The sequence below is a fragment of the Serinus canaria genome, chromosome 5, assembly GCF_022539315.1.
Source record: "Serinus canaria isolate serCan28SL12 chromosome 5, serCan2020, whole genome shotgun sequence".
NCBI classification, from domain to species: domain Eukaryota; kingdom Metazoa; phylum Chordata; class Aves; order Passeriformes; family Fringillidae; genus Serinus; species Serinus canaria.
The window spans coordinates 61799251-61823869 of NC_066319.1; the positions used below are offsets into that span (position 1 = coordinate 61799251).

Genomic DNA, 24619 nt, shown 5'->3' on the forward strand with positions numbered 1-24619 from the left:
GGATGGTGGGATTTGATCAGCCCTGCAGGGACACGCAGTGGCCATGGAGAGCAGAGATCTCCTGGAGGGAGGGTTGGCTGTGGCAGGGATAAAGAAACCTGCCCCAGGAACAGCAGAGAGCTGCCCAGCTCTGACAGGGGGGGATGGAATTCACTCCCCCATTTCCAACCTAAGGCACATCTCCCTCCCAAAGGCCACCTTGGGTGTTCCTCCTTCCCCCCTTTGTTCCAGGTGATAATGATCCCTGATTCCCTTCACCAAAGGACAAATAAAATTACTACAGGAAATAGGTTTGTTTTCCAACTGCGAGGCATCATCTGACATTACATTTGGAAAGTGCTGAAATGTTTATTTTCTTATTAACAAAACTGCAGACAAGGGTGGCATTTTTTTTAGCTGGAAGAAATTAGATGGCACCTGAGTGGGGGGAAGAAAGGCCCATTTTTCATGATAAAAGAGGAGGATTTTGGAAATGGAGGAGCTGAACCATGACTGATGAGTTTAGGTAAAGTTCCCATCTCTACCAGGGGCTTGTTGTGCAGCTCAGATAATTCAATTTGCGTCTTGCTTTGCCCATGCCCAGCCTTTCCTTCAGTTTGCAGGTTGGACATTGGGGCTGGGAGCAGCCTGGCACAGTGGGAGGTGTCCCTGCCATGGCAGGGGTGGCTCTGGGTGGCATTTGAGGTCCCTCCAACCCAAACCCTTCTGGGATTCTGTGGTTCTGCGGAAAATCCAACATTACCAGCCCCAAGAGCCTGCTGCAGGTCTCATCTGCCTTCCCTGGTCAAAAAAAGAAAATAATTCTTACCAAAGCAAGGTGACTTCCCAGCAGTATTTCGGGTTTTCCCTCTCAGAGTTGTCTCCCCAGGAGCCTGTGGTTGGGTGCTCTGTGATCAGACACAAATTCTTTATAACCACGCTCAATCTCTCATTATTATTGAAAGTAGAAATTTCATTTTAGACCTCCACAGCTATTCTTTAGCGAGGGACAGTAAAAAAAAAGGAGGTAAAATCTGAGCTTTGTGGAGGCAGGGGAGCTGTTAGAGAGAGGTTTGGCTGGGAAGAGGCTCCCTCAGAGGGGAGTTCAGAGCAGGAATCTCGGCAGGAGGGGCTTGGGGGTCCCTCCTGGCCCTGCAGCCGTGGCAGGGAAAAGCTGCTGGGTGAATTCCCAGCTGGGGGAATGCCCAGGCTCCTGACCCCCAGGTTTCAGTGGGTTGTGCATTTCCTTCAGGTAATGGATGGAGCCAGCGCCCAGCCGGGCTCTCAGCCTCCAGAGCAGGATACAAATGAAGCGTTTTGGGCAGGAGAAGAAATAAAGTGTTATATTCCTATTTTGTTCTCATTAGTTCTTTTTTATATAAATAGTAACTGTGCAGGGTGTAATACATCCTCTGCTGTCAGGATTTATCAGGGAAGTGCTCTGGCTGGGCAATTGCTCTGTGAAAAATTAAGGGGTTTGCCTCATTCTATCAACATGTTTTGGTTTCACTGGTGAATAAAAATAGATTTTTAAATAACAGCCACATAAAGTAATAAAACCCAGAATAGAGCCTATTTTCATTCCAGAGGTGGATTCAGCTGGAATAGATCACAGGGTAATTAATTAGCAGGGCCCATTATTACAAACACAACTGAAAAGTCTAATGAATGTTGTGGTGATTTTTAATTCCTAGCAGCCAACTGTGAGATGTCAGCCGGCTTTTCCAAAGGATTGTGTGGAGGGGAGGGGGTGAAAAACAATCCCTTTGCACTCTGGGAATGCAGCAGCTGCTCCCTGGCATGCTGCAAAGCCCCAGGGACTGAGGGCACACGACTGACTGGGTCTAGAACATTCTGCAGCTTCTGCCTGTTTCTGTCACCTCTGGGGGGGGAGGCCCAGCTGGGTCTAATGGTTCCAATTCAAGGAAAAATCAGGTGATCAGGTGAAATTCAGTGAAAATCAGGTGTTGGGGGTCTTGGGGCTGTTTCTCCTGGAGGAAGGTTCCAAAGGGATCATGGATGTGCAGGAGATTCATTCCAAACCGTCTCCAGGAGATGATCTCCCAAAGGAACATGTACCTCTCACCCTGGCACCTGGAAGTGTTGTGGGCTCCAGGATCCCAAAACCAGAGACCCCAGACTGGTTTGGGTGGTGACAGACCTCAAATTCCATCCCATCCCAGCCCTGCCATGGCAGGGACACCTCCCACTGTCCCAGGGTGTCCCAGTGCCCAGCCTGGCCTTGGGCACTGCCAGGGATCCAGGGGCAGCCCCAGCTGCTCTGGCAATTCCAGCCCAGCCAGGAATTCCCAGTTCCCAATCTCCCATCCATCCCTGCCCTCTGGCACTGGGAGCCATTCCCTGGCTCCTGTCCCTCCATCCCTTGTCCCCAGTCCCTCTCCAGCTCTCCTGGAGCCCCTCCAGGCCCTGCCAGGGGCTCTGGGCTCTCTCTGGATCCTTCTCCTCTCCAGGGGAACATTCCCTCAGCCTTTCCCCCAGGAGAAGTGCTCCATCCCTCTGATCACCCCCTCCACCAGGGAATCCTGTGCAGGATGCTCTGGAAGGACCAAACTCCACCAGCCTGAGCCAAACCTCACCTAAGGTGCTGGGAATGGTCTCTGTCTCCAGGAGCATTGGCCAAGATCCCTTCTCCTTTGCTCCATTGAATCCTTGGAGTCTCTGAGCATGAGCTGAGGACACCCCAGAGCCTCCCTCAGCAGAGGTGTCCTGAGCCATTTCCCTCGGGAATGAGGTGAAACCAGAGGCAAATCCATCTCCTGCCCATGGAGGCTGCCTGACACAGAACCTGGGAGCAGGAGCTGGGCCATCCCCCAATGCCCAGCCCCAGGGATGAAGCTCTGTCACAACAGCACTCGAAATAAAACCATGTGGACACTGGAGTTTTAAGGTAAGAAGAAGGGAACTTTATTTTTTGACTTTAACATTTATAGATTTTAAAAGTGTCAGTGGATTGGAGGATGACAGTGCTACCTCTCCAATGGCACTGGACAAACTAACGGTCAGTCAAATTTTTCCTCCTCCAGAGGGGAATTTAGAAACAATCATTACTTACATAAAAGTGCTGAGAAACTCCAGGACAAGGATGTAAACATCAGACAGCTTAGAAGAACTGAGAAGAACAGTGTGACAAAACTGAGAAGAACAGTGTGCAGAGCAGCTGGGGCTGCCCCTGGGTCCCTGGCAGTGCCCAAGGCCAGGCTGGACACTGGGACACCCTGGGACAGTGGGAGGTGTCCCTGCCATGGCAGGGTGGCACTGGGGGGGGTTTGAGGTCCTCCCAACCCAAACCACTCCAGGAATGTCTGATTGTGCCTTTCTGGCCCTGGATGGGTTGAGGAAGGGGGGTTCACCCCATTCCCACCCACAAGGGCTCCCAGCTCTGTCAGGGCTGACCAGCTGCCCCCAGGGCTTTGCTGTGCCCAGCTGAGCTGGTGTCACCTGCAGCCCTGTCCCCATCAGCCTGGAATTCCCTGGGGTCCTCTCCAGCTCTGTCAGGCGATCTCTGATCAGGAAAACTGCCTGGAAATCTCTTGGGAAAGGGCAGCAGCAGCTCCTTCAGCTGGTGTTTACCCAGGGAAGCAGGAGGCAGAGTGATTTGGGTGATAATGGCCAGGAAACAGCACCAAGGGCTGCAATTTGTTATTCTGGGAGGAGAAAGGAAGGAGGGTGATGGGCTGGCAGTGGCAGAGCTCAGAAAAGCCAATTCCAGCTCAGCCAGGGCAGCAGAAGGATCCACCAGGGGAGAGGCAGAGGAGCTGCAGCAGCACTGCCTGTCCTGGAGGAGGCTGCAGAGGGAAGAGAGGCACTGCAGAGGGTGAGGAGGGATGGAAGGAATCCTCCAGACACTCAGAAACAGGCACAGATTACTGAGCATGAGCACAAAGTCAGAGACTCCTGCCTGTAGAAATGAAGTCAGAGAACAGAAGGCTCAAAATGGGCAAAGAACACAAAAGACAGGGAGGCATAAATGCATCTGAAATGAGAGGAGGACAAAGGCAGGGCAGGGAAGCAAATGGAGGCTGAGGCCTCATTGTTTCAGCCTTCAGGAGAAGGTTAATTGTGAGCAGACGCTCGCTGCAATTATCTCAACCCGGGAGAAAAGAGATTACAGCTCAGATAAATCATAAACAGTGCTCAGGTAAATCAGATCCTAAACCCTGCCCAGGTGTGCTCAGGTAAATCAGATCCCTGCTAAACCCTGCCCAGGTTGTGCTCAGGTAAATCAGACCCCTGCTAAACCCTGCCCAGGGTGTGCTCAGGTAAATCAGATCCTAAACCCTGCCCAGGGTGTGCTCAGGTAAATCAGATCCTAAACCCTGCCTAGGTGTGCTCAGGTCAATCAGATCCTAAACCCTGCCCAGGTGTGCTCAGGTAAATCAGATCCTAAACCCTGCCCAGGTTGTGCTCAGGTAAATCAGATCCCTGCTAAACCCTGCCCAGGGGTGTGCTCGGGGTACATGAGACCCTGCTCTTCAAACCCTGCCCACGGGTCTCTATCGTGCTCAAGGTCCATCAGGATCCTACACCCTGTCCTAGGCTGTTGCTCATCGGGTCAATCAGATCCTAAACCCCGGCCCAGGTTTGTGCTCAGGTATAGCAGCTTCAGAATACCTGCCACGGTCGTGTCCCAGGTAAGTAACTCAGATCCTGCTAATACTACCGGCCCAGGGTGTGCTCAGGTAAATGAGATCCTAAACCCTGCCCAGGGTGTGCTCAGGTCAATCAGATCCTAAACCCTGCCTAGGTGTGCTCAGGTCAATCAGATCCTAAACCCTGCCCAGGTGTGCTCAGGTCAATCAGATCCTAAACCCTGCCCAGGGTGTGCTCAGGTCAATCAGATCCCAAACCCCACCCCAGGTGTGCTCTGAGCTGTGAGGGAAGCCCAGAGCAGCCCTGCTGATCAGGGAGGGACAGTGAGGGACAGTGAGGGACAGTGAGGGACACTGAGGGACGTGGGCAGTGCAGGAGGGTGCACAGCTCCCGGGGAAAGCTCCACAGCTGAGGGCAGAGGGAAGGAGCTGAGCAGGCAGGGGAACACGATGGAAGGATGGTTTGTGGGCAGGGAGAGGAGATGCAGGTGACAGAAAGGACCCAGGGGGACTTTCCAGGGACAAATCAGGCTGAGGCCGCGGTGTGCTGTGACAGGGAAGGGGCTGGGAGGTGAGCAGGGCCCGGGGGTACTCTGGGGGAACCTGAGGTGACAGTCACAGCTCAGAGCCCCTCAGGGCAGCCCTGGCTCTGTGCCACTCTCAGGAGTGCTTTGCTGCCTGGGTTGTCACTGTTAGGGAATGCTCCAAGTGACAGCAGCCAGAGGGGAGCCCCTTTGGAGGCACTGAGAGATTTCAGATAAAGCACCAAAGCTGAAGGGAGAGGAGAGGTCAGGTCCCATCCCAGGGACACCTCCCACTGTCCCAGGGTGTCCCAGTGCCCAGCCTGGCCTTGGGCACTGCCAGGGATCCAGGGGCAGCCCCAGCTGCTCTGGGAATTCCAGCCCAGCCAGGAATTCCCAGTTCCCAATCTCCCATCCATCCCTATTTCCTGAAAAATCTTTATTTAATATATTTTATATGTTCTTTTATGCAGAGAGGGAAAAGCCTTTTGCTGTTTTAGTGTTTGAGATGAGGATCAGTCTCCCAGAAATTGGAGTTCCTTTTGTGGCCTGTGTCTGATTTATCCCCCTGGGATAAGGGCAGGATTCATTTGGGAACTTGGGGCTCAGGGAGGTGCAGCTGGAAATGTTTTTATTTGTTTTTATGAAGATTGAGTATTTTTCCTTTCTAATTCCTGAACAGGTGAAATCTGAGGTGTCTCCTTAGGAAGGAGGTTGGATGTGTGTGATTTTGGGGGAACTGGAGCCAGAAATGTGGCAGTGGTGGCTCAGATAAATCATCCCATGGTCATTATGGAATGGGCTGGGCTGGGTTAAACCCCCCAGTGCCACCCCTGCCATGGCAGGGACACCTCCCACTGTCCCAGGGTGTCCCAGTGCCCAGCCTGGCCTTGGGCACTGCCAGGGATCCAGGGGCAGCCCCAGCTGCTCTGGCAATCCCAGCCCAGCCAGGAATTCCCAGTTCCCAATATCCCAGCTATCCCTGCTTTCTGAAAAAATCTTTATTTAATATATTTTATATGTTCTTTTATGCAGAGATGGAAAAACCTTTTGCTGTTTTAGTGTTTGAGATGAGGATCAGTCTCCCAGAAATTGGAGTTCCTTTTGTGGCCTGTGTCTGATTTATCCCCCTGGGATAAGGGCAGGATTCATTTGGGAACTCAGGCTCAGGGAGGTGCAGTTGGAGGACCCAACTTAAATCAGATTACAAACAGGAGCAGTGCCCAGGGGGGGCCTCAGCAGTGCCAGGGTGAGGGAGCACCTTCCCCATCCTGCCCTTGGGCACTGCCAGGGATCCAGGGGGCTCTAGCAATCCCAGCCCAGCCCCTGCCCACCCTCCCAGGGAAGGATTTCTCCCCCGAGTCCAATTTAAACCAACCCCCCGTTCAGTTTAACACCAGCCCAGCCCAGTCTGGGGTTCCTGGGTGTGCACAGTGAATATTTCTGCAGATGGAGGATCTACAGCTTGTCCAGGGCCCTGAGACAAAGCTGCAATCCCACAAATTGCAGGATTTTCTCCTGATCTCAGCCTCCAAGTATTTGCAGAGCTGTAGATAATCCCTGCACCTGCTGGTGCCTCTGTGTGCACATCCTGTGCCACTGAAGGTGCTCCTCTGCTCGTGGCACATCTGAAAGAAATCATCCAAGTTAACAACAGAATGCTGAAAACGTGTCCAGTTTAAATTTTACATTTCCAGTTCATCCAGTCAGTTTGGGGAGCCCTGGATTTGGTTAATGGGAACATCCCAGCTTGGGTCTGTTCAGGTTTTTGGGATTCCTCCTGCAGATATCCTCTCCTGCAAAGGGTTTGTGGCACCAGAGCCCAGCCAACCTTTTGTGCTGCTGCATTTATTTGGAGCAGCTCTTCCCAGAGCTTTCTAAGCTCTCAGTCAAAGGCTGCTGGGAGCAGGGGAATATTCCAAATATGGCTTTGTTTGGGTGCTCTCCCACAGAACCCCAGCAGCAAAACCTGAGCTGTGCCTTGAATGCCCATAACCAACAAGGATATTGGGGAAAAAAATCCTTATAAAGTCCTTTTCCCCCTTTTGCAGCCCGTCTTTAATAGAAAAGTGAGACATCTGAATGAATTTTATGTGTTCCCTGAATTGCTCCAGCCTTTGAAATAGCTCAGCTTGAGGTTTTAGTCAATATGAATGGAGACATTTAAAAAATCTGTGTGCCCTTCTGTCAATAAGAGATGGCAAAAGGCTAAAGAGATGAAAATAGAGAGTGCAGGCAGAGCTGCAGCCAGTGCAGAGCAGCCTCTACAGAGAACAGCCACTGGTAATGGGAATAGAAGCTTTGGGTAGGAATTTATGGCAGGGCTGATGCTAAAGAAACCCCTTTCTTGCATTCCTTTGAAAATAAATTAGTGGCTAAACCTCATCAAAGCCCAGCCTGATTTGATTTTCGAAATACGAAAAAGTTAATTGGAGCTTTTTGCTAATATTAATAATAGGAGTGAGTGAGAATCACAGGATCAGGGAAGCATCAAGGCTGGGAAAACCCTGCGAGATCAAGTGTGAGCATCAGATCAGCAACCCCTGGGCTGTGGTCAGTGCACCATGGTCACCCTGGGCCATGGTCACTACAGCTGTGGTCACCCTTGAGCTGTGGTCAGTGCACCATGGTCACCCCTGGGCTGTGGTCACCATTGAGCCATTGTCACCCTGGGCCATGGTCACCTTGGGTCATGGTCACCCTAGAGCTGTGGTCAGTGCACCATGGTCACCCTGGGTCATGGTCACTACAGCTGTGGTCACCCTTGGGCTGTGGTCAGTGCACCATGGTCACCCCTGGGCTGTGGTCAGTGCACCATGGTCACCCTTGGGCTGTGATCACCCCCTGGGCCATGGTCTCTACAGCCATGGTCGTCACCCCTGGGCTGTGGTCACCATTGAGCCATGGTCACCCTGGGTCATGGTCACCCTGGGTCATGGTCACCCTTGAGCTGTGGTAACTACAGCCATGGTCACCCCAGGGCTGTGGTCAGTGCACCATGGTCACCCTGGGTCATGGTCACTACAGCTGTGGTCACCCTTGAGCTGTGGTCAGTGCAGCCATGGTCACCCCTTGGCCGTGGTCTCTACAGCCATGGTCACCATTGAGCTATGGTCACCCCTGGGCTGTGGTCACCCCTGGGCCATGGTCTCTACAGCCATGGTCACCACTGAGCCATGGTCACTACAGCTGTGTTCACCCTTGAGCTGTGGTCAGTACAGCCATGGTCACCCCTGGGCTGTGATCACCCCCGGCCATGGTCAGTACAGCCATGGTCACTATTGAGTCGTGGTCACCCTTGGGCTGTGATCACCCCCTGGGCCATGGTCTCTACAGCCATGGTCACCATTGAGCCATGGTCACCCCTGGGCTGTGATCACCCCCTGGGCCATGGTCAGTACAGCCATGGTCACCTCTGGGCTGTGGTCACCCCCTGGGCCATGGTCACCATTGAGCCATGGTCACCCCTGGGCTGTGTCACCATTGAGCCATGGTCACCCTTGGGCTGTGATCACCCCCTGGGCCATGGTCAGTACAGCCATGGTCACCCCTGGGCCATGGTCTCTACAGCCATGGTCACCATTGAGCCATGGTCACCCCTGGGCTGTGATCACCCCCGGGCCATGGTCAGTACAGCCATGGTCACCACTGAGCTGTGATCACCCCTGGGCCATGGTCAGTACAGCCATGGTCACCCCTGGGCCATGGTCAGTACAGCCATGGTCACCCCTGGGCCATGGTCTCTACAGCCATGGTCACCATTGAGCCATGGTCACCCCTGGGCTGTGATCACCCCCGGGCCATGGTCAGTACAGCCATGGTCACCACTGAGCTGTGATCACCCCTGGGCCATGGTCAGTACAGCCATGGTCACCCCTGGGCCATGGTCAGTACAGCCATGGTCACCACTGAGCCATGGTCACCCCTGGGCTGTGATCACCCCCGGGCCATGGTCAGTACAGCCATGGTCACCACTGAGCTGTGATCACCCCTGGGCCATGGTCAGTACAGCCATGATCACCCCCGGGCCATGGTCAGTACAGCCATGGTCACCATTGAGCCGTGGTCACCCCAGGCTGCCCCAGCCCCAGTGTCCAGCCTGGCCTTGGGCACTGCCAGGGCTCCAGGGGCAGCCCCAGCTGCTCTGGGCAAAGCCTTGTTTATCTTCCCTCCTGTCTCTCCCCCCAAAGGTTACCTGCCTGCATTCCTGCCACCCCTGCCTTCTCCTTCCCCCCTCAGGAGCCATTCCCATGGAAACTTCCTCATCAGTGCAGCTCCTCTCAAAGAAATAATTGGCGTGCATCTCAAAGAAATAATTGGCATGAGGAGGATCTATGGAAAATATATTCCTGTGTAATTAGGAAAAAAGCACCTGTTCTTCCTTCAGTGGGCACCAGGCAGTGGATGAGCTCTAATAGTGCTGTTTGCAAATATCAAATAATAATGGGAAGTGTGACAATAATGAAGTAAGTAATCAGAGGAGCTGTTGAGTACAGGTGCCTCCATTTACAGCTCTTTCATCAAAGAGAAAATTAAGCGCTCTCAGAATATTATGGCAAATTGCTGCTGTTCCATGACTGCTAATCAGGTGGAGTGCATAAATGCAACAGGAAAAATCCTCGGCAGCAATTACGGGGTGGGTGATTAACACACGGAGCACATCCTGGGACAGCAGCAGCTCCTTTCTGTGCCTGCAGATGGGAATGCTTGTCACAAAGACAGGCAGAGAAACCTGCAGGCACCAGCACCTCTGGGGTTTGGCTGGTGGGGCAGGGCAGAGAGTTCCAGAACTGCTGGGGCTGGAAGAGATCTCTGGGATCATCATTCCAGCCTTCCACCAGCCCCACCATTCCCACTGAACTTGGCATGGAATGACCTGAGGGAATGCTGGAGCTGGGCCAGGGGAGGTTTGGGATGGATCTCAGGGAAAGGTTCTTCCCCAGAGGGTGCTGGCACTGCCCAGGCTGCCCAGGGAATGGGCACAGCCCCAAGGCTGCCAGAGCTCCAGGAGGGTTGGGACAGCACTGCCAGGGATGGACAGGGTGGGATTGTTGGGGGTCTGGGCAGGGATGGGGTTGGGATGATCCCTGTGGGTCCCTCCAGCTCAGGACATTCCATGGTTTTCTGATTTTACTGAGTTTGCTTACTATTTTCAGGCTGGTGACTCCCCCTACCCTGGGCACCTGTCCCTGTGTGCAGCCCCACATCCCTGTCCTGTCCCAGGGCCCTCTCAGAGTTCCTGTCCTATGTCTCTGTCCTGTCCCATGTCCCTGTCCTGTCCCTGTCAGAGCTCAGAGTTCCTGTCCCAGGGCCCTGTCCTGTCCCAGGGCCCTCTCAGATCTCAGAGTTCCTGTCCCATGTCCCTGGGCCCTCTCAGATCTCAGAGTTCCTGTCCCATGTCCCTGTCCTGTCCCTCTCAGAGCTCAGAGTTCCTGTCCCATGTCCCTGTCCTGTCCCAGGCCCTCTCAGAGCTCAGAGTTCCCGGTCTCAGGGCCCAGGACCCCCACTCAGGTGGGTTTTCTCTTGGGTTGGGATGTGGGGCAGACAGAGATGCCTGCCCTTGCTGCACCCTTCAGTCAAGCCCCTCCTGTTGTTCCTGCCAGGACATGGGAAGTGTCCTGGTTTGGGTGGCACACAGGCATCCTTTCCACTCATGGAATCAAGGCAGGAAAAGACTCCTCAGCCCATCCAGTCCCAGATATGTCTGTGCCAGTGGTGTCCATCCCAGCCCTGCCCAGTCCTGCCCTGGTCTGTAACTGGGATGGGCTCTGCATGCCCAGGGGGTTCTGGGGCCACGTGGGTCACTGTGTGTGCCAGAACCTCACTTGGGAACCATTCCAGCTCCTCAGTGACTTGGGCACTGTCCCCTCCCCAGGGGACAACTGCTTGAGAGTATTTCCCACTGTCCCAGGTGCTCCCAGCCCCAGTGTCCAGCCTGGCCTTGGCTCTGCCAGGATCCAGGGGCAGCCCCAGCTGCTCTGGGCACCTGTGCCACCCTCATTGTGTAAAACCTTATCAATGTCAATCTCTCCTCCCTCAGGTCTAACACCACCCTTTGCTCTATTGCCACTATAGGCCCTGCTAAAATATTTGTCCCCATGCCCTGGATGAGCAGGACAGGAGGAGCTGAGGCCCACCAAACCCATCTTTCAGTGGAACACTGAGCAAACTGCATTTATGTACTTTGCCCAATAAGAACAACCCCCGAGTTCATCTCTGCCTGAGCACTCTCAGGGGAGAGGATGCCTGAAAACAAAGGTCTCTGATTTATCAGACAAAGGTGCAGCAAGGTCCAGTGCCCGGGAGCAGCAGCCAAACACGCTTGAAATAGAGAAAAAACAATTTTAGCATTGAGCAAATCAAGCCAGAATATCCAAGGGATCATTCCTCTCACTGGAAATGCACTCCAGGGCCAGATGTAATTCCCTGTCACTTCCCTGAGGGGACAGCCCCAGGCCCTGGGCAGGCTCAGCTCCTACCTCTGAGCCTCTTGAAGCCAGAGGAGGGCAGGGATGGATGGGAGACTGGGAATTGGGAATTCCTGGCTGGGCTGGAATTGCCAGAGCAGCTGGGGCTGCCCCTGGATCCCTGGCAGTGCCCAAGGCCAGGCTGGACACTGGGACACCCTGGGACAGTGGGAGGTGTCCCTGCCATGGCAGGGGTGAGATGGGGTTTAAGGTCCCTTCCATCCATTCTGGGGTTCCCTGGGGTCCCCCCAGGGTGGTGTCAGCCATGGGAATGCTGCCAAGCCCTTCCCAAAACCCTGGGGCTGTGCTGGAGCCTCAGGCCTCCCCCAATAAACACAGAGTTAAAACTGAATTCTTGGCCAGAATGGTTTGTGCATCGCAGCATTCCAGCTCCCCTTTTGTTTTTCTGCTCCTGGTGAAATCTGAATGCAAACCCTTCATCTTCCTGGCTTTATTTATCTGTTTGCTGCTTATTTATTTGCTGCCTCCCCTTCTCCCTTCCCCGCAGCTCCGGGGTGTCGGTGGGAAAGCAGAGATAAGTTAATCTGAACAAAACATGGGAATACTTGAAAAAGTCCTTCCCATCAAATTACAGGGAACAACATTTACTTTTCATCTCTGCTGCACATTCCCGTGTCGGCTCCGATCTCTCTCGACATCAGCAGCTCCTGCCAGGAGGGATTTGTGTTCCTGGGTGCCTGGGCTGTTTGCCCCAGGGATGCCCAGACCCCAGCGGGCTCCTGGAGCTGGGCACCGGCTGCTGACCAAAGGCACAAGGAGCAAATCCTGGCAAGAGAACCAGGGCAAGGCAGGGCTGCAAGAACCAGGGCAAGATCCAGAGCCCCAGGGCTCCCAACCTCCCTGCAGGAGCTGAACCTGCTTTTGGTTTTAGTTGTAGGGATTGTTTTGTCTCCTTAGAAGGGTAAATGGTGCTTGGTGCTGGAGTGGGGCTGGGTGTAACCCCAGCACGGATTCAGTCCTGTGGAAGTGCCCACTGGGGACAATACTGATTTATTGGCTCGGCCAAAGGAGCCCAGCAAAGGGTTCCCTTCCTCCTGTGCCACCAGGGCTGCAGGCACTGCTGTCCCAGAGGCGGTGGCTGTGGCAGTGGTGGCACTGGCTGTGCTGGTGCCAGCAGGGGAGGTGGCAGTGGCAGTGGGTGGCCATGGCAGTGGCACTGGTGGCAGTGGAAATGGTGACAGTGATGTTGGAGATGGTGGCAGTGGAGGCCATGGCACTGGTGGTAGACGTGGCAGTGGCTGTGGTGGCAATGGTGATGGTGACAGTAGCCATGGTGACAGTGGTGACAATGATGACAAAGATGACAGTGGCTGTGGTAACAGTTGTGACAGTGGTGGCAGTGGTGGAGGTGGCCATGGTAACTGGTGACAATGGTGACAGTGGTGACAGTGATGACGGCAGTGACAGTGGCAATGGCGACAGTGGTGACAGTGACCATGATGGCAGTGGTGACAATGGTGACAGTGGTGGCAATGGTGAAAGTGGTGACTGTGGCCATGGGGACAGTGGTGACAGTGGCCATGGTGGCAGTGGTGAAAGTGGCAATGGTGACAATGGTGACTATGATGACAGTGGTGACAGTGGTGACAATGACAGTGGTGGCAGTGGTGACAGCAGTGACAATGATGACAGCTTTGACAATGGCCATGGTGGCAGGGTGACAATGACAGTGGTGACAGTGGCAGTTGTGGCAGTGGTGACAATGATGACAGTGGTGACAGTGGCAGTGGTGGCAGCGGTGGCAGCGGTGGCAGCGGTGGCAGTGGCCATGGTGGCAGTGGTGACAATGACAGTGGTGACAGTGGCAGTGGTGGCAGCGGTGGCAGCGGTGGCAGCAGTGGCAGTGGCCATGGTGGCAGCGGTGGCAGCGGTGGCAGTGGCCGTGCATGCCCCCACGTCTACAGCAGAGGGCAATCACGCGAAGGCAAAGCCGCTGCCGCGGACGGGGAGCACTGGCGGCCGTGCGATGCCCGACGTGCCCGAGCCAGCAGCCCCCATCCCGAGCCGGCCCCTCATCCCGAGCCAGCACTCCCGCATCCTCGAGCCATGGCCTCCCGCATCCGAGCCAGGCATCCCGCATCCCGAGCAGGCATCCGCATCCAGCCGCATCCCGCATCCCGGCCAGGCACTCCCCGCATCCGAGCCAGGCATTCCGACCCGAGCCGATTCCCGCATCCCGAGCCGCACTCCCGCATCCCGAGCCAGGCATTCCCGCATCCCGAGCCAGGCTCCGCATCCCGAGCCAGGCACTTCCCGCATCCCGAGCCAGGCACTCCCGCATCCCGAGCCAGGCACTCCCGCATCCCGAGCCAGGCCTCCCGCTCCGACCGGCACTCCCGCATCCCGAGCCAGGCATTCCCGCATCCCGAGCCAGGCACTTCCCTCATCCCGAGCCAGGCACTCCCGCATCCCGAGCCAGGCACTCCCGCATCCCGAGCCAGGCACTCCCGCATCCCGAGCCAGGCACTCCCTCATCCCGAGCCAGGCATTCCCGCATCCCGAGCCAGGCACTCCCGCATCCCGAGCCAGGCATTCCGCATCCGAGCCAGGCACTCCCGCATCCCGAGCCAGGCACTCCCGCATCCCGAGCCAGGCACTCCCTCATCCCGAGCCAGGCATTCCCGCATCCCGAGCCAGGCACTCCCGCATCCCGAGCCAGGCATTCCCGCATCCCGAGCCAGGCATTCCCGGCGCTGCCACCCCGCAGCGCCCGAGCCGGGGTTTGGGGTTTGTCTGGAACAGAGGAACCGCCCCGGCTCGCCTGTCACACGCTGGGCTCTCTGGGGCACCCCGGGCAGGAATTCGGGATCATTCCCGGCAGGAGTAACGGGATCATTCCCAGCAGGAATTCGGGATCATTCCCAGTAGGAGTAACGGGGTCATTCCCGGCAGGAATTCAGGATCATTGCCAGCAGGAATTCGGGATCATTCCCTGCAGGAATCTGGGATCATTCCCGGCAGGAGTAACGGGGTCATTCCCAGCAGGAATTCGGGATCATTCCCAGCAGGAATTCGGGATCATTCCTGGCAGCAGTAATGAGATCATTCCTGGCAGGAATAATGGGCTCATTCCCAGCAGGAATTCGGGATCATTCCTGGCAGGAATTCGGGATGCCAGCTGCAGGAACACCTGGGATGACGCAGGGAAACCCAAGCTCCCGTTCTCTGACCGGGCTGCTGCTTTGGAAGCTGCTCCGCTTCCCGGAGCCTCAGAGCAGGCAGGAGGGGAGGGAGGGGATTCACCCTGAACATTTTTCCACAGTGAATCCCAGAATTCCTGGATGCAGGCAGGAATGCAGAGCAGGCAGGAGGGGAGGGAGGAGATTCACCCTGAACATTTTTCCACAGTGAATCCCAGAATTCCTGGATGCAGGCAGGAATGCAGAGGAGACAGGGAGCATTTGGGGGCTCGGGAAAGAGGGGAGCTGGAAACAGCAGAGACACAGAGGACCCTGCAGGGCGTGCTCAGTGTCACAGTGACAGCGATGGGGTCCCGTCCCTCAGGGACAGGCACAGCTGGGTTTGGGGCACTGGCAGAAGCCCTGGGATCAGGATGGAGCTGCCAGGGCTGTGCTGAACTGGGCTGGGAAGGAATTGGGCCTGAAGCAGGAGGGAATCCTGGCTGGGAGGGTGGGCAGGCCCTGGCACAGGGTGCCCAGAGCAGCTGGGGCTGCCCCTGGATCCCTGGCAGTGCCCAAGGCCAGGCTGGACACTGGGGCTGGAGCAGCCTGGGACAGTGAGAGATGTCCCTGCCATGGCAGGAGTGGCACTGGGTGGCTTTGAAGTCCCTCCAAGCCAAACCATTCCATGTTTCTATGATTCTATGAAAAACTCATGTTGGATGATGTTCTTTCAGCCAAAGTAATATTTATTTAAGCTTTGGAAAAATTTCTATAGTTTTATTCTCTTTGCTTTAAATGTGAATATTTTACTGCACTGGGCTGTGACCTGCTCCAGGTGTCAGCTGTGGCAGGGACATGGCTGCTCCTGCTTTGGAGCTGGATGAAACACGGGGGTCTTGGGAGCTTTTCAGCAAAGCTGGCGCTCCCAAGAGATCCACTTCTCTTTTTGTGTTGTAATTTATTTTAGAGGGCACAGGAGTTTCTCCTTTTTCTGATCCCAGGGCTGCCAGAGCTCCAGGAGCCTTTGGCCAGCGCTGCCAGGGATGCCCAGGGTGGGGTTGTTGGGGGGTCTGGGCAGGGCCAGGGGCTGGGATGATCCCTGTGGGTCCCTCCAGCTGAGGACATTCCAGGATTCTGTGCCTCCTGAGAGCACGGCTGTCTCACACATCATCCCTGCGCTGTGGAAGCTGAGCTGATGGAACGATCTAGGAAAAATAAAAAATCTCATGTAGTCAGAGCTCAGAGAGAAAAACCAGCCCGTGCAAGGCTTCCCGGAGCGCTACAATCTCCTGGAAATAAACGAACAGATTGCCATGAATGAATAAACTGCACAAGACACTCATTCACATTCAGGAGGCCACGGGGCTGGGGATGGTGAGGATGACTGAGCTGTTTCCCTGTGATTGTTGCTGCACGGAGCTGGAGGAGGCAAACAGAAGGTGGCCGTGCTCTGCACACAAACTGCTGGGCACAGATGGCTCCCGGGGCTCCTGCCCACGGGATGGGGCCAGGAGCGTGTGCCAGCCTGGCTCCTGCTCGGGGAAGAGGTGTCTGCAGGGCAGACTGAGGGAGGGAGGAGCAGCTGAGGGCACGGGCATGGTTCAGCTGCAGAGGAGCAGGCGGAGGCAGAGAGGAGAGGGAACAGCTCTGCTTTCTGCGACAGGGACAGGAGCCAGGCAATGGCTGGGTCTGGGCAAGGGAGGGTCAGGATGGAGATCAGGAAAGGTTCCACTATTCCAGAGGGTGCTGGCACTGCCCAGGCTCCCCAGGGAATGAGCACGGCTCCGAGGCTGCTAGAGCTCCAGGAGGGTTTGGCCAGTGCTGCCAGGGATGCCCAGGGTGGGGTTGGTGGGGGTCTGGGCAGGGATGGGGCTGGGATGATCCTGTGGGTCCCTCCAGCTGAGGATGTTCCGTACTTTTGTGACTCTGAGAGAAAATACAGGGAATTTGGGCCATGCACTGACTGGGCCATGGATCTGCAGCCCTGGGGGAAGCTGTGGGCACAGCACACATGTGGGGTGGTGGTCAGGGAATGCTTCAGTGCCCTTTGCTCATTCCAGTGTGTCTGTGCAGCTGCAGCTCCTCAGGCCCTGCTATCCTGAGAGCCAGGGCAGGTGGCCGTGACACTGGGGCTGCCATGGCACTGTCCATGGCACTGTCCATGGCACTGTCCATGGTACCTGTCTATGGTAACTATCAGTGACACCTGTCCATGGTATCCATGGACAGCCTGGGGTGGTGCTGGCTGGACAAGGAGCAGTCAGGGCTGGCTGTAGCAGGCTGCCACCATGGGGCAGAGCTTCCCTTCCCTTCCCTTCCCTTCCCTTCCCTTCCCTTCCCTTCCCTTCCCTTCCCTTCCCTTCCCTTCCCTTCCCTTCCCTTCCCTTCCCTTCCCTTCCCTTCCCTTCCCTCCCTTCCCTTCCCTTCCCTTCCCTCCCTTCCCTTCCCTTCCCTTCCCTTCCCTTCCCTTCCCTTCCCTTCCCTTCCCTTCCCTTCCCTTCCCTTCCCTTCCCTTCCCTTCCTTCCCTTCCCTTCCCTTCCCCCTTCCCACCTCCCTTCCCTTCCCTTCCCTTCCCTTCCCTTCCCTTCCCTTCCCATCCCTTCCCAAACCTTCCCCCTTCCCAAACCTTCCCTTCCCTTCCCAACCCTTCCCTTCCCAAACCTTCCCTTCCCTCCCTTCCCTCCCTCCCTTCCCTTCCCTTCCCTCCCTTCCCTCCCTTCCCTTCCCTTCCCTTCCCTCCCTTCCCTTCCCTTCCCTTCCCTTCCCGTCCCTTCCCTTCCCTTCCCTTCCCTTCCCTTCCCTTCCCTTCCCTTCCCTTCCCTTCCCTTCCCTTCCCTTCCCTTCCCTTCCCTTCCCTTCCCTTCCCTTCCCTTCCCTTCCCTTCCCTTCCCTTCCCTTCCCTTCCCTTCCCTCCCTTCCCTTCCCTTCCCTTCCCTCCCTTCCCTTCCCTTCCCAACCTTCCCAACCTTCCCCCTTCCCAAACCTTCCCTTCCCAAACCTTCCCAACCTTCCCTTCCCAAACCTTCCCTTCCCACCTTCCCTTCCCTTCCCAACCTCCCTTCCCTTCCCTTCCCTTCCCTTCCCTCCCTTCCCTTCCCTTCCCTTCCCTTCCCTCCCTTCCCTTCCCTTCCCTTCCCTTCCCTTCCCTTCCCTTCCCTTCCCTTCCCTTCCCCCTTCCCATCCCAACCTTCCCTTCCCAACCTTCCCTTCCCAACCTTCCCAAACCTTCCCTTCCCTTCCCAACCTTCCCTTCCCTTCCCTTCCCTTCCCTTCCCTTCCCTTCCCTTCCCTTCCCTTCCCTTCCCTTCCCTTCCTTCCCTTCCCTTCCCTTCCCTTCCCTTCCCTTCCCTTCCCAAACCTTCCCTTCCCTTCCCTTCCCTTCCCTTCCCTTCCCTTCCCTTCCCTTCCCTTCCCTTCCCTCCCTTCCCTTCCCTTCCCTTCCCTTCCCTTCCCTTCCCTTCCCTTCCCTTCCCTTCCCTTCCCTCCCTTCCCTTCCCTTCCCTTCCCTTCCCTTCCCTTCCCTTCCCTTCCCTTCCCTTCCCTTCCCTTCCCAACCTTCCCAAACCTTCCCAACCTTCCCAAACCTTCCCAACCTTCCCTTCCCAACCTTCCCAACCTTCCCTTCCCAACCTTCCCAACCTTCCCAACCTTCCCAACCTTCCCAACCTCCCAACCTTCCCAAACCTTCCCTTCCCAACCTTCCCTTCCCAAACCTTCCCTTCCCAACCTTCCCAAACCTTCCTCAACCTTCCCTTCCCTTCCCTTCCCTTCCCTTCCCTTCCCTTCCCTTCCCTTCCCTTCCCTTCCCTTCCCTCCCTTCCCTTCCCTTCCCTTCCCTTCCCTTCCCTTCCCTTCCCTTCCCTTCCCTTCCCTTCCCTTCCTTCCCTTCCCTTCCCTTCCCTTCCCTTCCCTTCCCTTCCCTTCCCTTCCCTTCCAACCTTCCCTTCCCTTCCCAAACCTTCCCTTCCCTTCCCTTCCCTTCCCTTCCCTTCCCTTCCCTTCCCTTCCCTTCCTTCCCTTCCCTTCCCTTCCCTTCCCTTCCCTTCCCTTCCCTTCCCTTCCCTTCCCTTCCCTTCCCTTCCCTTCCCTTCCCTTCCCTTCCCTCCCTTCCCTTCCCTTCCCTTCCCTTCCCTTCCCTTCCCTTCCCTTCCCTTCCCTTCCCTTCCCTTCCCTTCCCTTCCCTTCCCTTCCCTTCCCTTCCCTTCCCTTCCCTTCCCTTCCCTTCCCTCCCTTCCCTTCCCTTCCCAAACCTTCCCAAACCTTCCCCCTTCCCAAACCTTCCCAACCTTCCCTTCCCTTCCCAAACCTTCCCTCCCTTCCCTTCCCTTCCCTTCCCTTCCCTTCCCTTCCCTTCCCTTCCCTTCCCTTCCCTTCCCTTCCCTTCCCTCCCTTCCCTTCCCTTCCCTTCCCTTCCCTTCCCTTCCCTTCCCTTCCCTTCCCTTCCCTTCCCTTCCCTTCCCTTCCCTTCCCTTCCCTTCCCTTCCCTTCCCTTCCCTTCCCTTCCCTTCCCAAACCTTCCCAAACCTTCCCAAACCTTCCCAAACCTTCCCCTTCCCAAACCTTCCCTTCCCAACCTTCCCTTCCAACCTTCCCAACCTTCCCTTCCCAAACCTTCCCTTCAACCTTCCCTTCCCACACCTTCCCTTCCCTTCCCAAACCTTCCCTTCCCAACCTTCCCTTCCCTTCCCTTCCCTTCCCTTCCCTTCCCTTCCCTTCCCTTTCCCTTCCCTTCCCTTCCCTTCCCTTCCCTTCCCTTCCCTTCCCTTCCCTTCCCTTCCCTTCCCTTCCCTTCCCTTCCCTTCCCTTCCCTTCCCTTCCCTTCCCTTCCCTTCCCTTCCCTTCCCTTCCCTTCCCTTTCCCTTCCCTTCCCTTCCTTCCCTTCCGTCCCTTCCCTTCCCTTCCCTTCCTCCCTTCCCTCCCTTCCCTTCCCTTCCCTTCCCTTCCCTTCCCTTCCCTTCCCTTCCCTTCCCTTCCCAAACCTTCCCAAACCTTCCCTTCCCAAACCTTCCCAAACCTTCCCTTCCCTTCCCAAACCTTCCCAAACCTCCCCAAACCTTCCCAAACCTTCCCTTCCCTTCCCAAACCTTCCCAACCTTCCCAACCTTCCCAACCTTCCCAAACCTTCCCTTCTAAACCTTCCCTTTCCCTTCCCAAACCTTCCCTTCCCAAACCTTCCCTTCCCTTCCCAAACCTTCCCTTCCCTTCCCTTCCCTTCCCAAACCTTCCCTTCCCTTCCCAAACCTTCCCAAACCTTCCCAAACCTTCCCAAACCTTCCCAAACCTTCCCTTCCCAAACCTTCCCTTCCCAAACCTTCCCAAACCTTCCCTGGTCAGATGCTCCAAACCCCCAGGCTTTGTGCTGACCCCTCAGGACATGGTTTCTCCTGGTGACCTGGACCCTGGGAGGGTTTCTCAGTTAGAACCACCATTCCATGTTGAAATAAAATGAATGCTCCATGATTTCCTGTCAGGCTCCACTGAGGCCGGTGGCTGTTTGACAGCAGGTGACTCAAACATGGGAAATGGTGTTTGGATAGGGTGGGGCCTCCTCTGGCTGCTATTCCCAGCTTGCAGCAGTTCCCCCAGAGGGATTTCTCTGCTGTTGGATTTAATGGTGGTGGCCTTGCACAAAAATCCCCAAATTACTTTTGAATCCCTCTATCTGCACCATCTGACAGCAGTGATTTCATTATGCATCAGCTGAAAATGCATTTGATTTGTACTCAACTTCTTTGAAGATCTTTCTGCTATTTAATCTCCTTGAGAGTGGAAGACAACCAGAATATTGAGGTCATGGAAGAGTGGGAGAGCAGAGAGAAACGTGGTCCTGGAAGAGCAGGTGGGTGGGAGCTGTGCCTTTTTCCTTAAATCAAGTGCAGGAGAAGCTTTCCAGCCCGACTCTGGAGGATTTCCAGGCAGCACAGTAGCTATTTTTATTAAACTGTTTTCCTGAACAGCTGCCTACTCAGGAGTGTCCCTCTGCATTTACTTTCTGTCTCAATATTCCTTTGGTAATAGAACACAGTCATTTAGGCTGGGATAAAAAAGGGAATTAAAATACCTAACATATCCACAGGGCTGGCTTTTCTCGGTGCTTGGCTGCTGTGGGGAGTTGAGTTTAACTCCTAATTACATGGTAGGGTTTGCAGCCTCGGCACCGGTGATGCTTTTTAGTAAACTCGAAATGGCAATTCTTAAACAAGGCTCTGCAGCTGCTCTGGGGAGAGGAGAGAGGAGAGAGGAGAGAGAGAGAGGAAGAGAGACGATAGCGATGAGGAGAGAGACTAGAGCTTGATCGCGAGAGAGGACTAGTCTCTCTTCTCTCTTCTAGGAGCTGGACGCCGCTTCGATTCTAGCGCCGGTCGTCTTCTCTTCGGATCTCGCTTCCCTCTGCCTTCGTCTTCTGCGTCGCTCTCGTACCTTTCTGTCGCGCCGCTCTCTCTGCTCGTCATACTTCGCTGCGTTCTCGTTCTCGTCGCTTCCGGCGCTAGCGCGCTGCCGTCTCGGCTACGGGCGTCTTCGGTGCTCTCTTCTCCTTCAGCCCTTCTCGTCTCGTCTGCGCTTCGCTTCTCGTCTGCTCCGTTCTCTTCTCGTCGTCAGACCGTCGGCTGCGCTCGCTGCTCTTGTCGTCCTATCTCTCCTCTCACCGCCCGCTCGTTCTCTCCGCGCCTCCTCCGCTCCCGCTACCTCGCCACTCCTCTCCTAGGCTTCGCGCCTCCTCCTCTCCTCTGCCGCTCCTCTCTCTCTCTCCCTCTCCTCTCCTCCATCTCCTCTCCTCTCCTCTCCCTCTCTCTCCTTCTCCTCTCCCCTCTCTCTCCTCTTCCTCGCCTCGCTCCTCTCTCTCCTCTCCTCTCCGCCCTCTCCTCGCGCGCCCCCTGCGCCGCGCTCCTCCTCATCTCTCCGCCTCGCCTCGCGCCCTCCTGTATTTTTATTTTCCGTGTTCTGCTTTACCTCACTTCTCTGGTCTCCCCATTGCACGCACCCGTTTTCTCGGCGTCCCCTTGCGTCCCACCCCCCCCCCTGATCTTGTTGTACCTGGGTGAGATTTGCCCTTGTGTACAGGAGGCAGAACAGGAAATGTCTTTATGCGACCTGTGAGGGGCTGTTCAGTGTGGCAAGGTTCCCCATGATAAAATCTTAAATTGAGGCTTTGCTCAGCACCCACAGCACAGTCTGAGCCCCCCCACCAGTATTTTTAGTTCTCCAGTTTGAAACTTTGGTTCCTGAGGTCAGGCAGTTCAGGGAGCCTTAAACTCAGCCCATACCTCTCAGCCCAAACCTTTCAGCACAAAACTCTCAGCCCAAACCTCTCAGCCCAAACCTTTCAGCACAAAACTCTCAGCCCAAACCCCTCAGCCCAAACCTCTCAGCCCAAACTTTTCAGCCCAAACCTCTCGGCCCACACGTCTCAGCCCAAAACCCTCAGCACAAGCCTTTCCTCCCTGGAGTTGATGTGGGGAGGGACAGGTTCTTTCCACTTCTCTCTGAGGAATCCTTCCCAAACCAGTTGGGGGTAGTGGCCATGTGGGTTTGCTTTCTAGAGGGGCCCCCTTGGGAGGTTTTCTCCCAGATTTGCCCTAAACCAGGCCATTGAGATGTTTTAATAAAGAAATACATGTGTACAGGTGATCAGTGCACTGCAATCAGACACACATGTGTGCATGTGATCAGGGCAGTGCAATCAGACACACATGTGTGCATGTGATCAGTGCAGTGCAATCATACATGTGTGCATGTGATCAGTGCACTGCAATCAGACACACATGTGTGCATGTGATCAGTGCAGTGCAATCACACACACATGTGTGCATGTGATCAGTGCACTGCAATCAGACACACATGTGTGCATGTGATCAGTGCAGTGCAATCACACACACATGTGTGCATGTGATCAGTGCACTGCAATCAGACACACATGTGTGCATGTGATCAGTGCACTGCAATCAGACACACATGTGTGCATGTGATCAGTGCACTGCAATCACACACACATGTGTGCATGTGATCAGTGCAGTGCAATCACACACACATCTGTGCATGTGATCAGGGCAGTGCAATCAGACACACATGTGTGCATGTGATCAGGGCACTGCAATCAGACATGTGTGCATGTGATCAGTGCACTGCAATCAGACACACATGTGTGCATGTGATCAGTGCACTGCAATCAGACACACATGTGTGCATGTGATCAGTGCACTGCAATCAGACATGTGTGCATGTGATCAGTGCACTGCAATCAGACATGTGTGCATGTGATCAGTGCACTGCAATCAGACACACATGTGTGCATGTGATCAGTGCACTGCAATCAGACATGTGTGCATGTGATCAGACCTTATTGGGCAGAAGTGTCCACATTGCAGTAGACAGAAGTAACTGTGGCAGGTTAGAAAAGGCAAATGAACTCTTTGGCCTCAGCCTGTTGAGTCAGAAAGTTCTGTGTTGTCTTGTAACCAAGAGCCTGGGACCATTTCAGGCTGTGGCTGCCTGCTGTCCTATAAAGCTCACAGCCTTTCAGAGTGGTTTTGTCTGAGCAGTAAACCTCTCTCAGTCTGGTCGTGCTCCTGTCCCTTTCCCTAAAGCAGCACGGCCCACTGAGGGACACCTGAGCCCACCTGGGAGTGTCCTGGGGCTGTGGGCAGGGCAGAGCCACAGCTGGGGCTCCAGAGGTGCCATCCCCAGGGGATTGGCAGCCAGGCAGGTCTGTGACAGCTGCTCAGGGGTGGGTGGGCAGGGCAGAGCCACAGCTGGAGCTCCAGAGGTGCCATCCCCGGGGAATGGCAGCCAGGCAGGTCTGTGACAGCTGCTCAGGGTGGGTGGGCAGGGCAGAGCCACAGCTGGGCTCAGAGTGCCATCCCGGGGATGGCAGCCAGCAGGTCTGTGACAGCTGCTCAGGGGTGGGTGGGCAGGGCAGAGCCACAGCTGGAGCTCCAGAGGTGCCATCCCCGGGGGAGTGGCAGCCAGGCAGGTCTGTGACAGCTGCTCAGGGGTGGGTGGGCAGGGCAGAGCCACAGCTGGAGCTCCAGAGGTGCCATCCCCAGGGCAATGGCAGCCAGGCAGGTCTGTGACAGCTGCTCAGGGGTGGGTGGGCAGGGCAGAGCCACAGCTGGGCCTCCTGAGGTGCCATCCCCGGGGGAGTGGCAGCCAGGCAGGTCTGTGACAGCTGCTCAGGGGTGGGTGGGCAGGGCAGAGCCACAGCTGGGCCTCCTGAGGTGCCATCCCCGGGGGAGTGGCAGCCAGGCAGGTCTGTGACAGCTGCTCAGGGGTGGGTGGGCAGGGCAGAGCCACAGCTGGGCTCCTGAGGTGCATCCCAGGGAGTGGCAGCCAGGCAGGTCTGTGACAGCTGCTCAGGGGTGGGTGGGCAGGGCAGAGCCACAGCTGGGCCTCCAGAGGTGCCATCCCCGGGGGATTGGCAGCCAGGCAGGTCTGTGACAGCTGCTCAGGGGTGGGTGGGCAGGGCAGAGCCACAGCTGGAGCTCCAGATGTGCCATCCCCAGGGCAATGGCAGCCAGGCAGGTCTGTGACAGCTGCTCAGGAGCTGCCCCAGCCCAAGCTGGGCTGAGCTGAGCCCATCACGTGTCCAAGCCAGCTCTGGCACTTGCCCACTTTCCCTTCAGTAATTCCTGCCAAGTTTCCTGCTTGGCTCTGGGCAGAAGGGAGCTGCATCCATCAGAGCAGGGCTCTGCTGACCTGGGCAGGGCACCCCAGGGAGCTCTCAGCACTCATCACACCCCGGGGGAGCCAGGGGATCCCTCCTGCTCTGCAGAGCTGGGACTGGGAGCAGAGCAGGGATGGAGCAGTGCGAGCCCACACAGACACTGGGGCTTCATCCTGGCAGTGTCAGAGGCTTCAAAATTCAGAGCAGTGCTCCCCCAAACCTCTGCAGAACTGAACC

General features: G+C 56.0%; 1 long non-coding RNA gene across 8 annotated transcripts in view; it reads right to left on the minus strand.

Annotated features, from left to right (window-relative positions):
• Positions 1-19725: 19725 nt before the first annotated feature.
• LOC127059704 (uncharacterized) overlaps positions 19726-24619 on the minus strand; it is a 90000-nt gene continuing 85106 nt past the window's right edge. For 2 of the 8 annotated variants that reach the window (XR_007777764.1, XR_007777761.1), the window contains exon 3: positions 19726-19740. This is a non-coding gene — a long non-coding RNA (uncharacterized LOC127059704). Of the gene's footprint in view, positions 19741-19775; positions 19791-19879; positions 19898-19929; positions 19948-24619 lie in introns of those variants that run through there. The other 6 variants (XR_007777765.1, XR_007777762.1, XR_007777766.1 and 3 more) reach the window with 3 other exon arrangements.